This window comes from Mustelus asterias, chromosome 8 (genome assembly GCF_964213995.1).
Source record: "Mustelus asterias chromosome 8, sMusAst1.hap1.1, whole genome shotgun sequence".
Taxonomy (NCBI): Eukaryota; Metazoa; Chordata; class Chondrichthyes; order Carcharhiniformes; family Triakidae; genus Mustelus; species Mustelus asterias.
Genome location: NC_135808.1, coordinates 10,560,128 through 10,578,179, shown reverse-complemented (window position 1 = coordinate 10,578,179; position 18,052 = coordinate 10,560,128). Strand labels below are relative to the sequence as shown.

Sequence of the window (18,052 nt, the reverse complement as noted above, 5' to 3'; positions counted from 1 at the left end):
CTTTCCCCATTCCACCAAGGTATTCCCTACCCACCATCCTGCCAACCTCGTAGTCTTCTTTCAGGTCCACAGTCTCCCCCCGACACAACCCCTGACCGTCATTCATAGAATCCCGCAGTGCAGAAAGAGGCTATTAGGCGCATTGAGCCAGCACTGACAACAATCCCATCCTTACCCTGTGTGGTGAACCATAGATGGTTACCACTATGGGTACTGAACCATAGATGGTTAGCACTATGGGTACTTGTACATATGTTACCGTTGTCACTGTTGGGGTTAGGGTTGGGGTGTTCTACCTGTTGGTATTGTTCTGTGGTAAACTCCGGTTGGCTCCGCCTACCTGTAGGAGTATACAGGTCACTGCACTGCCTGGCGACCCTTTAGTCTGGGATTGTATTGTTAAGCAGTAAGCTCCATTCTTGTTACTAATAAAAGCCTTTATTTCCTGGGTAAGATCCAGCCTCCCGAATGATTTAATCGCGCATCAATTTTATTAGTAACAATTTTGGTTGAAAAAAAAAACCATGGAGCAAATGTTAAAACCCGATCGGCTTACCTTAGATCCGCGTGCAGCTGGAGCGTCGAACACTTTCGACCATTGGTTGAAGTGTTTCCAAGATTATATCGACGCCTCAACAGCCATTCAAAACGCGCCGATAGATTGCGGGTCCTCCACGCAAGGGTAAGCGACACTGTGTATGCAACAATCCGCGATGCCCAAGACTACAACGGGGCCATCGAACTACTTTAGAAACTGTACAACAAACCGCCAAACGAGATTCATGCTCGGCACCTACTAGCCACTCGACGGCGGCAGCCCGGCGAAACGACGGGACAGTACCTGCGCGAACTTCAGCAGCTAGCCAGAGACTGCAATTGCAAGCCAGTGTCGGCGACCCAGTATACTAACGATTTGATCCGAGGTGCGTTCGTGGCAGGAATCGGCTCATCCTATATTCGCCTGCGGCTGCTAGAGCAAGGTAACTTAGACCTAGCTAAGACGGTGGAATTGGCTGATGCGATGGAAACGGCCTCCAGAAGTCTTGAAACTTACCCCACCGACCACGTGGGAACATCGTGGCAAGTACAGCCACCGACTCAACTCTACCCAGCGGCTCCTAGGAACTGCGCGATCGTGCTTTCAACCTCGGATCTGACGGCAGCGGCAGTTCGCGGTGCTATTTCTGTGGATTGGTGAAGCACCCTCGTCAGCGATGTCTGGCCAGAACGGTATTTTGCTCCGTGTGTGGGAAGAAAGGGCACTATGCTAAAGTGTGCCGAGCTAAACCACCTTTGAAGCCGAGCAGTGCGGCGTGTGACTCTCCAGGATCTGTCTCCTCGTCTCCAGCTTCGTCGAGGTCTTCCACCACGTGCGATTCACGAGCGCCGCCATTCCTGAGGACGACGACGCAAGACACATGCGACCTGCGAGTGCCGCCACTTTCAACGCCATCGACCATGTGCGATCCATGGGCGCAGCCATTTTGGTCGACACCAACCACAGACGACCAGCAGGGGTCATCACCATCGGCCATCTCAGCTGCCTGCAGTTGCACTCAAGATTCAATGGTGGCGTCAATCATCCTGGGCCAGGCCAAGCCTCACAGACTCGACAAGTCCATGATGGACATAGAGGTAAACGGACGCCTGATACATTGTCTGTTTGACAGCGGGAGCACGGAGAGTTTCATTCATCCTGACACCGTGAAACGGTACGGTCTCCGAGTACAGACTGTCAGACAGACAATTTCTATGGCGCGAGGTCCCGGTCTGTTACCGTTCTTGGGAGCTGCGTGGTAAACCTAATGGTGCGGGGCACAGTTTATGAGAACTTCAGGTTCCTCGTGTTACCGCACCTTTGCGCTCCGATACTCCTGGGACTAGACTTTATGGTCCGCCTAAGGAGTGTGACCCTGCAGTATGATGGGCCACTCCCTCCACTTTCAGTGGGAGAACAGCAGCCTCCAAATTGCCCAACGCGCTCCACGTGCAGTCTCTCGACACTCAGAATCACCCCGCCATCTTTATTTGAGAATCTCGTGCCAGGCTGCAAGCCCATCGCAACTAAGAGCAGGCGTTACAGCGCTGAGGATCGGATCTTTATTCGATCTGAGGTTCAGCGGCTCCTCAGGGAAGGGATCATTCAACCTAGCACTAGCCCATGGAGAGCACAAGTCGTGGTGGTTAAAACTGGAGACAAGCCCCGGATGGTCATAGACTATAGTCAGACCATTAATAGGTACACGCAGCTGGATGCGTACCCTCTCCCGTGCATATCTGACATGGTCAACCAGATTGCGCAGTACCGGGTGTTCTCCTCTATTGACTTGAAGTCAGCCTATCACCAGCTCCCCATTCGCCCAGAGGACCGAAAATATACGGCCTTTGAGGCGGATGGCCGTCTCTACCACTTCTTAAGGGTCCCCTTTGGCGTCACGAATGGGGTCTCGGTCTTCCACCGTGCAATGGACCGAATGGTGGACCAAAACGGGCTACGGGCTACCTTCCCGTACCTGGACAACGTCACTATCTGCGGCCATGACCAGCAGGACCACGATGCCAACCTCCTAAAGTTTTTACGCACTGCGTCTCACCTGAATCTGACCTATAACAGGGAGAAGTGTGTATTCAGCAAGCGCCGCCGAGCAATTCTCGGATACGTGGTGGAAAACGGGGTCCTTGGCCCTGATCCAGACCGTATGCGTCCCCTCCTTGAATTCCCCTACCCACTAGCATCAAAGCACTGAGAAGATGCTTAGGCTTCTTTTCGTATTACGCACAGTGGGTTCCCAATTATGCGGACAAAGCCCATCCGCTCATAAAGTCTACCTCTTTTCCCCTGGCAGCAGAGGCTCGCTTAGCCTTTGAAGGGATAAAAGCTGACATCGCGAAAGCCACGATGCACGCTGTCGATGAGTCCATCCCCTTCCAGGTGGAGAGTGATGCATCTGATTTCGCCCTGGCCGCCACACTTAACCAGGCGGGCAGGCCCGTCGCCTTTTTCTCTCGCACCCTCCAAGGCCCTGAAATTCGGCACTCCGCTGTGGAAAAAGAGGCTCAGGCCATTGTGGAGGCCGTCCGGCATTGGCGCTATTACTTGGCTGGAAAACGATTCACCCTGCTCACGGACCAGCAGTCCGTGGCATTCATGATCAACAACACGTTAAGGGGTAAAATCAAAAATGATAAAATCTTGAGGTGGAGAATCGAACTCTCCCCCTACAACTATGATATCATGTACCGTCCGGGGAAGCTCAATGAGCCCTCAGATGCCCTGTCGCGTGGAACATGTGCCAGTGTGCAGGAGGACCGGCTACAGGCCCTCCACAATGATCTCTGCCATCCGGGGATCACTCGGCTCTTCCATTTTGTAAAGGCCCGGAATCTGCCCTACTCCGTAGAGGATGTCAGGTCGATAACTCGAAGCTGCCAGGTATGTGCTGAATGCAAGCCGCACTTCTACCGACCTGACAGGGCACACCTCATTAAAGCCACTCGCCCTTTTGAAAGACTGAGTGTTGATTTCAAGGGCCCCTTCCTTCAACAGATCGGAATGTGTACTTCCTCAACGTGGTTGACAAGTACTCCCGATTCCCTTTTGCCATTCCCTGTTCAGACATGACCGCTGCCACGGTTATCAAAGCATTGCAGGATCTTTTCACCCTGTTTGGTTACCCCAGTTATATCCACAGTGATAGGGGTTCGTCGTTTATGAGTGACGACTTGAGGCAATACCTGCTCTCAAAAGGGATTGCCTCAAGTAGGACTACGAGTTACAACCCCAGGGGTAACGGGCAGGTCGAAAGAGAAAACGCTACAGTCTGGAAGGCTGTCTTACTGGCGTTGAGGTCTAAGGGTCTTCCAGTCTCCCGTTGGCAAGAGGTACTTTCTGATGCGCTCCATTCAATCCGGTCCCTCCTGTGTACGGCAACCAACGCTACCCCACATGAGCGGATGTTTACCTTCCCTAGGAAGTCTTCCTCTGGGACCTCACTGCCGTCTTGGTTGATGTACTCAGGACCTGTCCTCCTGTGGCGGCATGTTAGGACCCGCAAGTCCGACCCTTTGGTTGAACAGGTCCATCTCCTCCACGCCAACCCTCAATATGCCTATGTAGCATATCCTGACGGGCGAGAGGACACGGTCTCTCATAGAAATCATAGAAACCCTACAGTGCAGAAGGAGGCCATTCGGCCCATCGAGTCTGCACCGACCACAATCCCACCCAGGCCCTACCCCCACATATTTACCCGCTAATCCCTCTAACCTACACATCTCAGGACTCTAAGGGGCAATTTTTAACCTGGCCAATCAACCTAACCTGCACATCTTTGGACTGTGGGAGAAAATCGGAGCACCCGGAGGAAACCCACGCAGACACGAGGAGAATGTGCAAACTCCACACAGACAGTGACCCGAGCCGGGAATCGAACCCGGGACCCTGGAGCTGTGAAGCAGCAGTGCTAACCACTGTGCCACCGTGCCGCCCTTGATCTCTATTCGAGATCTGGTGCCTGCAGGGGACCTGGAAACCCCCATCGCTCCCGCACCCCTGGTTAGGGACCCCTTGCCCTTTATCTCCCCTCCTGACACGGCGCGGGCAGTATCGGGACCACCACTTAATCCTTTTACTCCCGTGTACAGCTTGCCTGAGTCCAGGAGATTGTCGCCACCTCGGGGCGTTCCTGAGTCCAGGAGATTGTCGCCACCTCGGGGCGTTCCTGAGTCCAGGAGATTGTCGCCACCTCGTGGTCCACCCGTCCGTGAGGAACTGGAGGAGTCACTGGACACCGCCTTGGAGAGAGGGTCATCATGGTCACCAGAATCGGCGCTACCGCCAGTGTTGAGGAGGTCGCAGAGACGGTGCGGCCCTCCGATACGACTGAACTTGTGAATATATGGACAGTTCGTACTGTTTTTTTTGCCCCACCGGCCTTTGTTTTAAAGGAGGGGTGAATGTGGTGAACCATAGATGGTTACCACTATGGGTACTGAATCATAGATGGTTAGCACTATGGGTACTTGTACATATGTTACTGTTGTCACTGTTGGGGTTAGGGTTGTGGTGTTCTACCTGTTGGTATTGTTCTGTGGTACACTCCGGTTGGCTCCGCCTACCTGTAGGAGTATAAAGGTCACTGCACTGCTGGGTGACCCTTTAGTCTGGGATTGTATTGTTAAGCAGTAAGCTCCATTCTTATTGCTAATAAAAGCCTTTATTTCCCAGGTACGATCCAGCCTCCCGAGTGATTTAATCGCGCATCACCCTGTAACCCCATGTATTTACCCTCTTAATCCCCCTAACACGAAGGGACAATTTAGCCTCCCCTGCACCTCCCCCCCGTCCCCCCCAGCAGAGAGAGCTGACTTGATCTGGTCAAAGGACTGATTTACATTGGACCTATTTTATCCCTATGCTTTCAATTGGCCTTCCCCTAGCGTTAGGTTGATATCACCCCTGTCTCTTTGATTATCATGATGTGGAGATGCCGGCGTTGGACTGGGGTAAACACAGTAAGAAGTCTCAGAACACCATTTTAAAGTCCAACAGGTTTATTTGGTAGCACATGCCACTAGCTTTCAGAGCACAGCACTCCGAAAGCTAGCGGCTTGTGCTACCAAATAAACCTGCTGGACTTTAACCTGGTGTTGTGAGACTTCTTACTGTCTTTGATTATCCACACACTCTCTCACTCTGGGCGAGACGCAGTGTTTGTTCGGAGAAACAATGCCAGAGGGAAAAACCTTGCTTGGGCAGATAAACATTCCCATCATAGCAACAACATTCTAGAAATAACGAGCCAATGTAACATGAGCTGGCTAGATTCCCGCATACTGTTCCACGCCCTAGCCAAGAAAAATGTAAAGTAAAGTTCATTTATTAGTCACAAGTAAGGCTTCCATTAACACTGCAATGAAGTTACAGTGAAATTCCCCTAGTCGCCACACACCAGCGCCTGTGTGAATACACTAAGGGAGAATTTAGCACGGCCAATCCACCTAACCAGGTCTTTCAGACTGTGGGAGGAAACCGGGGCACCCGGGAGGAAACCCACGCAGACACAGGGAGAACGTGCAGACTCCACCCAGACAGTGACCCAAGCCAGGAATCGAACCTGGGCCCCTGGCGCTGTGAGGCAGCAGTGCTAACCACTGTGCTACCGTGCCAAGCCAGGGCTCATTTTGATACCATACGTCCCCTTCTGTGTGAAATCTCTTGGGATTTTTTCATTTTAAATGCAGGGGCACCAGATTAGGGATTTAACTTCTTGCTGTGGAATGTGTATCTTCTCAACACGGATGCATAGAGTCATAAAATCAGACAGTTAGATGGTTACGGGACAGAAGGGAGCCATTCGGCCCTTAGGGCGCGATGTTACCAGTTATTCACACGACTCTCCCGCTCCAGCAAGGTCAGAGAATTTGGCATTTATTCATCATAACTTCTTTGATTTCATACTCGAGAGCATCTCTTTATAAAGCCCAGGATCCCAAATGCTTTAGGAACCACTTGCTCTGCCATCTTCAGCAAGTCTTAGAGTTTTACAGAAGAAAGAGACCCTTCTGCCCACCGTGTCTGTGCAAGCCGTCAAGCACCGATCTATTCTAATTCCAACACATGTTCCGCAGCCTTGTATGCTATGGCGTTTTAGGCGTTCATTGAAAGGTTTCTTCAATCATCGCATTCCGCCCGGGTGACTTTGCTCCGGCACTTCTTTTGGAATTGTGCCCTCAGTTCCAGCATACCCATTATTAACATCGACAGCTGAGTCACCGTGCCACGTTAACCAATCGGCAAAGTGCAAAGCTTCACCCCTTGGTGCTGAGCCTAGCAAAATCAGTCTGTGCCGCAGAATTCCAGAAATCCACAGGATCAGGTAGAACTCAGATGGGGTGTTGATGAGGTAGGTTTGATCTGATTTATTATTGTCGCATGTATTCGTATACAGTGAAAAGTATTGTTTCTTGCGTGCTATACAGACAAAGCATACCGTTCATAGAGAAGGAAAGGAGAGAGAGCAGAATGGAGTGTTATGGTTGTAGCTGGGGTGTAGAGAAAGATCAACTTAATGCAAGGTAGGTCCATTCAAAAGTCTGACGGCAATAAGGAAGAAGCTGTTCTCGAGTCGGTTGGTATGTGACCCCAGACTTATTTTTCTGACGGAAGAAGGTGGAAGAGAGAATATCCGGGGTGCAAGGGGTCCTTAATTATGCTGGCTGCTTCGCCGAGGCAGCGGGAAGTGTGGAAGCAGAGGAGACTGAGGGGTGGGGAAGGGGGGTCCGCTGCCACTCTGCCTGAGATCAGTGGGGGGAAGGGGGAGATGGGGCTGCAATTGGTCTGGGTGGTGGAGGGGTGGGGGGATAAGGGGGTCAGTAATGTTGTGGGGGTGGGGTAATGTCTGTGAAGCCAGGGGAGGCATTATCCGGCCCAGGAGCGATGTGGCGGGGGGACGCATTCTATAATTTTATTTTCTGCGCATGCGCAGTTGGGGGCCCGATCAGAGCTGCAGGTTTTGGGGCACGTTAAGCCCCGCCCACAGGCTTCTGCAGCGCGATTCAGAATCACTAAGATTTTTTGCAGCCAGAATGCTTATGGGGGCACCTGAGACCGGGTCTAAAAGTCGGATCTGAAACACTCCCAGTTTCAAGTCTGTCCAGCACTTAGAATCAAAAAGCTAGAGTAGGGCCCATGATGCCTGACTAAGAGACTAAAGGACAATTCATAAGGCTTAGGGGTGATATATTGGGATATCCCATGAGGTATCGTGATGACATGGCTCAGGTTGTTCAGTATTTTCATTCTATTGGATCAATACGTAGGGCCCGATTTTACCAAAACTTGGCGCCCGTCGTGGTAAAGTTGGGCGTCGGGCCTATACCGCGAGCTGCACCCGATTCCGAGCAGATCACGGCTTTACCAACACCCGATTCGAGCGCGGGTCCGGCCCACGCCCGAATCGGGCGGCCTGACGATTTAAGCGCATTTGCATACATTTAAATCGGCTTAATGAACCGCATGCCCAACCCTACCGCCAAATCCCACTTTACCGTCTTCTGGCCCGTTGCGCGTCCGCGCTGTTACCGACCTGCAAAATAAAAGTCTGAAGTCGTTGCTGCGGCTTCCGAAGAGCGGGGTCAGACACTGCAACGGCTCTCTGACCCAGCTCCTCCTCTGGGGCGGGGGGGGGACCCAGATCATTCTCTGGTCGGGGGGGGGGAGGGGTGGAGGGAGGGGGTGGAGGATGTGGGGGGGTGGTGGGGGAGGAGAGGGAGGTGGTGGGACCCAGATCATCCTCTGGTTTGGGGGGGGGGGGGGATGGGACCCAGATCATCTTGTGGTCGGGGGAGGTGAGAGGGGGGAGGTGGTGGGAACCAGATCATCCTCTGGTCGGCGGGGAGGTCCGCTGCCAGTCTGTGGCTGATCGGTAGGGAGGGAGGGGGCAGGGGGGTCCGCCGCCATTCTGCGGACGATCCTTCCTCCCCACCGGAGGAACGAATCCCTCCTGCCGGAGTGGATGTGCGGCCATGCCATTCCCCAAAACCTTCAGGATGAAGCGATTCCTCGCTAAGAAGATGAAGCAGAACCGGCCGATTCCACAGTGGATCCACATGAAAACCGGCTACAAGATCAGTACAAGTCCAAGAGAAGACACTGGAGAAGGACCAAGCTGGGCCTGTAAAGGGATACACCATCACTGGTACACTGGTACAAGTTGGGCCGAAGGGCCTGTTTCCACGCTGTAAACCTCTATGACTCTATGGCTCTATCTGCCTTTGACACAGTCTCCTGGGCTAATCTCAACTCAGGACTGGTGATGGAATCAGTGCACCAGAGGGAAAAACAGACCCAAATGGCGTCACATTAAAATGGCAGAGGAAGATGAACAAAGTACATCGGATCGACCTCTTGGAACGGTCTTGTGGGATTTATGGATTGATTGATTGATCGATAGGAGGTCATTTAAGAAAACATTGTCATCACTGGAGGCTTCCGCAGAATGTCAGTTAAGGAAACAAATCCATTCTCCATCTTCGAGGTTGGTTCTGGAGAAAATTGTGGGGTCACGGGACGGGTTTCAAGTGAACAGCTCAGAAAAGGGTACCCGACTCACATGGAACCACGGATGTTTACTCTGAACCTGATGGTTTTGAGAGTGTGTTAACCCCAGAGAAACATAATTATGCACATTCCCCCCAACCCACACACACCCTGCCATTCCTCCATCCACACATATCCCTGCCCAGCCACAAGCCAGTCACCTCCCCACAGCCAGAAACTCAGGGTATATGTAATATACACACAGACTGGCTCAGAGTATATATATAATATACACACAGACTGGCTCAGAGTATATATAATATACACACAGACTGGCTCAGAGTGTATATATAATATACACACAGACTGGCTCAGAGTGTATATATAATATACACAGACTGGCTCAGAATGTATATATAATATACACACAGACTGGCTCAGAGTATATATAATATACACACAGACTGGCTCAGAGTATATATAATATACACACAGACTGGCTCAGAGTATATATATAATATACACACAGACTGGCTCAGAGTGTATATATAATATACACACAGACTGGCTCAGAGTATATATATAATATACACAGACTGGCTCAGAGTATATATATAATATACACACAGACTGGCTCAGAGTATATATATAATGTACACACAGACTGGCTCAGAATGTATATATAATATACACACAGACTGGCTCAGAGTATATATATAATATACACACAGACTGGCTCAGAGTGTATATATAATATACACAGACTGGCTCAGAGTGTATATATAATATACACACAGACTGGCTCAGAGTGTATATATAATATACACAGACTGGCTCAGAATGTATATATAATATACACACAGACTGGCTCAGAATGTATATATAATATACACACAGACTGGCTCAGAGTATATATATAATGTACACACAGACTGGCTCAGAGTGTATATATAATATACACACAGACTGGCTCAGAGTGTATATATAATATACACACAGACTGGCTCAGAGTGTATATATAATATACACACAGACTGGCTCAGAGTATATATATAATATACACACAGACTGGCTCAGAATGTATATATAATATACACACAGACTGGCTCAGAGTATATATATAATGTACACACAGACTGGCTCAGAGTATATATATAATATACACAGACTGGCTCAGAGTATATATATAATATACACACAGACTGGCTCAGAGTATATATATAATATACACAGACTGGCTCAGAGTATATATATAATATACACACAGACTGGCTCAGAATGTATATATAATATACACACAGACTGGCTCAGAGTATATATATAATATACACAGACTGGCTCAGAGTATATATATATAATATACACACAGACTGGCTCAGAGTATATATATAATATACACAGACTGGCTCAGAGTATATATATAATATACACAGACTGGCTCAGAGTATATATATAATATACACACAGACTGGCTCAGAATGTATATATAATGTACACACAGACTGGCTCAGAGTGTATATATAATATACACACAGACTGGCTCAGAGTGTATATATAATATACACACAGACTGGCTCAGAGTGTATATATAATATACACACAGACTGGCTCAGAGTGTATATATAATATACACACAGACTGGCTCAGAGTATATATAATATACATAATATATAACATAGTATACAGAGGATGGCTATGTATTTAACACATACACAAAGGCTGGCTCAGGGTATATATATATGATACATAATATACACACAGAGGCTGCACGTATACAGAGGCTGCTGTACATAACCTTTAATCCTTGGTGAACACCAATTATCGCGGTGCCGCCCTCCTGAGCAAAGTGAAAGTAAGAAAGCTTGAGGAAGTGGGACAGCAGAGGGATTGAGATGGAGCTGGGCAAACAGTTGGAGAATCTGAGTAAGGATGTGTCCTGCTCCATCTGCCTGGACTTCCTGCAGGAGCCTGTCTCCCTGGAGTGTGGACATGTCTTCTGCCGAGGCTGCATTTCCCTCTTCTGGGCGGACGGTCACTGCTCCTGCCCGGAGTGCCGGCTCCTGTCCCCGGGGAAGGTGCTGAGACCCAACCGGCAGGTGGCCAACATCGTGGCCACCGTCCGCTCCTTGACCCTGGCCAGCAGAGCAGCAGAGAGTGGCCAGAGGCGGAGTGCCAAGCCAAGCCACACTAACACTGGCCATCTCACCCCCAGCACTGGACACATCAAGGTGGGTCTCATCTTCCTTTACAATGGAAGCCACTAACTGTCCAGCTTGCTTCAGTGGCCCAGTGGTTAGCACTGCTGCCTCACAGCTCCAGCGACCTGGGTTCGATTCCCGGCTTGGGACACTGTCTGTGTGGAGTCTGCACATTCTCCTCGTGTCTGCATGGGTTTCCTCCGGGTGCTCCGGTTTCCTCCCACAGTCTGAAAGATGTGCTGGTTAGGGTGCATTGGCCGTGCTAAATTCTCCCTCAGTGTACCCGAACAGGCGCTGGAGTGTGGCGACTCAGTGATTTCCACAGTAACTTCATTGCAGTGTTAATGTAAGCCTACTTGCCACATTAATACATAAACTAAACTTTTATTTCCTCTGGGTGCACCACCACCATCCACTGACATCACATTCCAGACACCAACCACTTTCCCCCTCACCTTAAGTGCACACACCCTGGTTTTAGACATTTCAACTCTGGGGAAAAGATTCTGACTGTCAAACTCTATCTGTATTTCTTATCATTTTATAGCCTTCCATCAGCTCTCCCCTCAGCCTCCGCCGCTCCAGAGAAAACAGCCCTAGTTACTCCAGCCTCTCCTTGTAGCTCATTCCCTCTAATCCAGGCAGCATCCTGGTAAACCTCTTCTGCACCCTCTCCAAAGCCTCTACATCCTTCCTGTGATGTGGCGACCAGAAATGAACGCCGTACCCTAAGTGCGGCCCAACCAAAGTTTTATAAATCTGCAACAAGACATGCTGATTCTTGTACTAATGCCCCGACCAATAAAGGCAAACATGCCATAGGCCTTCTTTACCACCCTGTCTACTTGTGTGGCCACAAGTTCCACAATGCTGTGTGGCTTGGACGTGGTTGTGTTCCCATGGGTCTGCTGGCCTTGTCCTTCTAGGTGTTAGAGGTTACTGATCAAGTGGGGCTGCTTTGTCCTGGATGATGTCGAGCTTCTTGAGTGTTGTTGGAGCTGCACTCATCCAGGCAAGTGGGGAATATTCCATCACACTCCTGACTTATCGATGTTATGCTGGGACAGCAGTAATATCCCCGTAGCGTATACAAAATCACTTGTAGAGATACATACCAGAGATATGAATCTCCACCCCATGCCAGACTTGGTATATATTTTGGCAAAAGAGCGGGATGTCAAAATAGTGAAAATCAGTTAACACAGTATATTACCCTTTGATATCGAGCCGAAAACTACTCTCGATATTTGTATTAATATTTAATACTATTTTTGATTTTAGGAGATGAAAATAATTCTGAGTGGGTAAGTACTTGCCTGTTTTGTTATTTGATTTTTCTCTCTCACATAATCCTATTTCTGAAGATCCAGGGATGAAATTGGACAAGAATGTGAATTTCCTGTCAGTACGCTGATTGGTGAATTCGGAGGCCCCCTTTCAGTACGTCGTGTGGAAGCAGATGAGAAAGTCAATTAAACCAGGTAGACACACGTTTGCTGCTCAAAGTCTGTATCCATTATCTGTCGGTCATTTAGAATTCCTTCCATCGCACTTATGAACACATGAGCTTCAGAATTTTGGGTCAGGATATTTGGGACATGGGGAACAGGTGGGGAGGTGGATTTGAGACCAGGGAGAGATCAGCCATGATCTGATTGAATGGTGGAGCAGGCTCAAAGGACGGAATTTGCCTTCGTCTGCTCCTAATTCCTATATCTCCAGCATCGGGGCGGCGATGGCCTAGTGGTAATATCGCTGGACTATTAATCCAGCAACTCGGCCAATGTTCTGGGGACCTGAGTTCGATCCTGCCACGGCAGATGGTGGAATTTGAATTCAATTTTTTTTTAAATCTGGAATTCAGAATCTACTAATGACCATGAAACCATTGTCGATTGTCGGAAAAACCCATCTGGATCACTAATGTCCTTTAGGGAAGGAAATCTGCCACCCTTACCTGGTCTGGCCTACATGTGACTCCAGAACCACAGCAATGTAGTTGACTCTTAACTGCCCTCAGGCAAGTAGGGATGAGCAATAAATGCTGGCCCAGCCAGCGATGCCCATGTCCCACGAATGATTAAAAAAACTATTTTCATAGAATCCCTACAGTACAGAAGGAGGACATTCAGCTCATCGAGTCTGCACCGACAACAATCCCACCCAGGCCCCTATCTCTGTAACCCCACGTATTTGACCCACTAATCCCTCTCACCTTTGCATCCGGGACACTAATGGTCAATTTAACATGGCCAATGCACCTAATCCGCACATCCTTGGAGTGTGGGAGGAAACCGGAGCACCCGGTGGAAACCCATGCAGACATGGGGAGAACGTACAGACTCCACACAGACAGTGACCCAATCCGGGAATCGAACCAGGGTCCGTGGAGCTGTGAGGCAGCAGTGCTAACCACTGTGCCGCCTTTTCTGTTGCTGTGTGTTTTATTCAGATTTCTAACATCCTCAGTATGTTGTTTTTATTTCAATGTCTTTCACTTGTTCACCTCATCGGCACTAATCCTCTGGTTTCTTTACAGCGTTGACCCATTTGAACCTGTGCCCCAATTCCGCTCACCCCACCCTCATCCTGTCCGAAAGCTTGACCAGGGCGAAGGTCGGTTACATGCAGCAGCGTCTGCCAGACTATCCCAGTCGCTTCCAGCGTCGCATCTGTGTGCTGGGGTCCCGAGGATTTACCTCAGGGAGACATTACTGGGAGGTCGAGGTGGAGCAGGGAGCCAAGTGGATGCTCGGGGTCGCAAGAGAGTCGGTGCACAGAAAGGAGCTGAGAGATCTGACCGCCAGGAACGGCTACTGGGTCATCAGTCCCCACACCACCGACTGGCTGCAATGGCTGCTGGAATTCTTTATGCAGAAGGAACGAAACCCGCAGAGGGTCGACCACCTCGCACTCCAAGTCAACCCAAAGAAGGTCGGCATTTACTTGGACTACGAGGGAGGGCAGGTGTCATTTTACAATGGTGAGGACATGTCCCACTTGTACACACACAGGGGGATCATGACTGGCAAACTGATGGCTTTCTTTTCACCTGGCACTGCCTCTCACAACCAAATGAAACTCCTTCAACTGCCATCGTAAATCCCACCTCTTTTATTGTAGCGACTTGTCGTGTTGGGGAATCGCTAAAGATAAAATCACATTTCATATTCTTAACTTGGAGTCGCTTTGTGGATCTTTTATCTTTCAAGCAATGAAAGGAGACAAAGGAAATTTGGCATGTCCGCTACGACTCCCACCAACCTTTACAGGTGCACCATAGAAAGCATCCTTTTCACATGTACCACAGCTTGGTCTGGCTCCTGCTCTGCCCAAGACCACAAGGAACTACAAAGTGTTGTGAACGAAGCCCAGTCCATCACACAAACCAGCCTCCCATCCAGTGACTCTGTCTACACTTCCCGCTGCCTCGGCAAAGCAGCAGCATAATTAAGGACCCCACGCACCCCGGACATTCTCTCTTCCACTTTCTTCCATCGGGAAAATGATACAAAAGTCTGAGGTCACGTACCAACCGACTCAAGAACAGCTTCTTCCCTGCTGCTGTCAGACTTTTGAATGGACTTACCTCGCGTTAAGTTGATCTTTCTCTACACCTATGACTATGATACCTACATCTATGACTGTAACACTACAGTCTGCACTCTCTCGTTTCCTTCTCTATGAATGGTATGCTTTGTCTATATAGCGCGCAAGAAACAATACTTTTCACTGTATGTTAATACATGTGACAATAATAAATCAAATCAAATCAAAACCACAACAGTTCTTCCTTTTTTTGCAGACATCGTTGGAATGATTAAATAAAGTAATTGGCTTAGAACTGTTTTAAACTATTGCTGTTCTTGCACTGACTGTGGGTCTGCCTGCCTTCGATTACAAGATGTAAGGTAAAGTAAAGTTTATTTTATAGTCACAAGTAGGCCTACATTAACACTGCAATGAAGTTACTGTGAAAATCCCCTAGTCGCCACACTCCGACGCCTGTTTGGGTACACTGAGGGAGAATTTACCATGGCCAATGCACGTCTTTCGGACTGTGGGAGGAAACCGGAGCACCTGGAGGAAACCCACGCAGACACGGGGAGAACATGCAGACCCCACACAGACAGTGACGCAAGCCAGGAATCCCTGGAGCTGTGAGGCAGCAGTGATAACAACTGGGGGTAAAGCTGCCATTAAAAGCCTTCGATCTCTTGGAAATATTAAACTCACAGGATGGAGACCTTCAAGCGTTATTGTGCAAAGACTCTGGGCGGAGTTTCCCCATCCCGCCCGCCACGGGAATCGTAGCGGCTGGGCTGGGGGGGTGGGGGGGAAGGTTTCGTCCATGCGAAAGGTCTGTTGCCCTCGGGCGGGAATTTCTTTCCTTTGGGGAAACGCGGCCGGAAAACCCCGCCCTCTGAGGTTTTTTAAAAGTAACTGGAACTAATAAAAGTGGCTAAAGCCGGAAAGTCTTTGAACCCGAGGCAACGCCGGAATTCTTTCGGAGCCCATCGTTCTAATTTTATTCGCTTAAACCAATCCTGCCCCATTAGGCAGGGCTTGTGACTCTCAATTCCTGGAACAGGTAGTTGAACTGTTTGGTTTCTGTCGGATACAGTAACTATTGCTGACCTTACTGTCTTCAGCGTCTCTCCTGTATAAGTAGATAATGTGGCTCCTGGCTCATCATCTCAATGGCTAAAGACCGTCTTGAAGGTAACGAAACACCTCTCCCCTATTACTGTGACTGTGGCTCCTGTGTCGACATCTCTCTTCAGGGATTCTCTGTTTACCATCAGGGATATCTGATAGGAGGCACATTATTGAGTTGGACCTAGTGTAAGGTCCAACTTGGATTCTTTGTCGAGCTCCTCATCCAGGTCTTTTTAAACATAGTTAAAGTTTATTTATTTGTGTCACAAGTAGGCTTACGTTAACACTGCAATGAAGTTAACTGTGAAAATTTCCTAGTCGCCACACTCCGGCACCTGTTTGGGAACACTGAGGGAGAATTTAGCATGGCAACGCACCCTAACCAGTACGTCTTCCGGACTGTGGGAGGAAACCCACGCAGACACGGAGAGAACGTGCAGACTCCACACAGACAATGGCCCCAGCTGGGAATCGAATGCTGGCCCCAGCTGGGAATCGAACGCTGGCCCCAGCTGGGAATCGAACGCTGGCCCCAGCTGGGAATCGAACGCTGATCCCTGGCACCATGAGGTAGCAGTGCTAACCACTGTGCCACTGCGCCGCCCCCTACTTAATGTTCTTCACACAGTAACGTCATTACAGTGTAAATATAAGCCTACTTGTGACACTAATAAAATAAGCTTATAAACCTAAAACTTAAATTAGAATGGCTTCGTGGATATTTTTTCTTTAAAGCAAAACCACAACTCTTCCTTTAATGCAGATCTATTTGGTTTGCAGCCTGTTTTGATACAGACTGCTGGATTCGATCCTTCTAACCGCTTTGCTGTACAGACTGTCGGGATTCGATATCGACCATGCTCCAGAAAGAATGAAATGTACATGTAAAGCGAAGTGGAGTGGTTGACTTTAGTGGGATGGACAGGGAAAGGTTAAAGGGCACCATTAGTAGAATCATCGAATCCCTTCAGTGCAGGAGGAGGCCATTCGGCCCATCAAGCCTGCACCAACAGCAGTCCCCCTAACCCCACGTTTTTATCCTGCTAGTCCTCCTGACACTAAGGGGCAATTTATCATGGCCTATCAATCTAACCCGCACATCCTTGGAGTGTGGGAGGAAACCGGAGCACCCGGAGGAAACCCACGCAGATACGGGGAGACTGTGCAAACTCCACACAGGAATCACCCAAGCCGGGCATCGAACCCGGGTCACTGGCGCTGTGAGGCAGCAACGTTAACCACTGTGCCACCCTGCCGCTCCCATTCTAAAGGGAGTTCAGGAACAGTGGGGATTTGAATGTACATGTGCACAAATCATTGACGGTTGCAGAGAGCACGGTTAACAAAGCGTATGAGACCCAGGACTTTATAAGTCAGGGCCTGGAGTAGAAAAGAGGGAAGTTACATTAAACCTGTACAAAATACCCAGCTCTGGCCTCAGCTGATTTGATTTGATTTGATTTATTATCGTCACATGTATTGAGATACGGTGAAAAGTATTGTTTCTTGCGCGCTATACAGACAAAGCATACCGCTCATAGAGTACAGAGGGGAGAAAAAAAGCAGAGGGTGCAGAATGTAGTGTTACAGTCATAGCTAGGGTGTAGAGAAAGATCAACTTAATATAAGGTAGGTCCATTCAAAAGTCTGACAGCAGCAGGGAAGAAGCTGTTCTTGAGTCGGTTGGTACGTGACCTCAGAGTTTTGTATCTTTTTCCCAACGGAAGAAGGCGTAAGAGAGAATGTCTGGGGTGTGTCGGGTCCTTGATTATGCTGGCTGCTTTGCCGAGGCAGCGGGAAGTGTAGACAGAGTCAATGGATGGGAGGCTGGTTTGCGTGATGGACTGGGCTTCGTTCACAACCCCTTGTAGTCCAAATGGAACACCACACCCAGTTCCAGCCCCCGCACTTTAAGGAAGAATGTGAAGGCATCGGAGAGAGGTGTCGAATAGATTCGTGAAAATGGTTTCAGAGTTGAGGGACTTCAGTTGTGGGGAGGGATTGGAGAAGATGTGTCTGTTCTCCTTAGGGAAGAGGGGGTGAGAGGAGATTTGATAGAGGTGTTCAAAATCATGCACGATTGGGACAGAGTAGCCAGGGAGAGAAACTTTTCCCCCTGGTAAAAGGGTTGAGAAACAGAGGACACCGTTTTAAA

General features: G+C 49.2%; 1 pseudogene; it reads left to right on the top strand.

The window, feature by feature from the left end:
• The first annotated feature begins 10,932 nt into the window (after positions 1 to 10,932).
• LOC144497647 (zinc-binding protein A33-like) lies at positions 10,933 to 14,415 on the top strand (annotated as a pseudogene).
• The last annotated feature ends 3,637 nt before the right edge of the window (positions 14,416 to 18,052 follow it).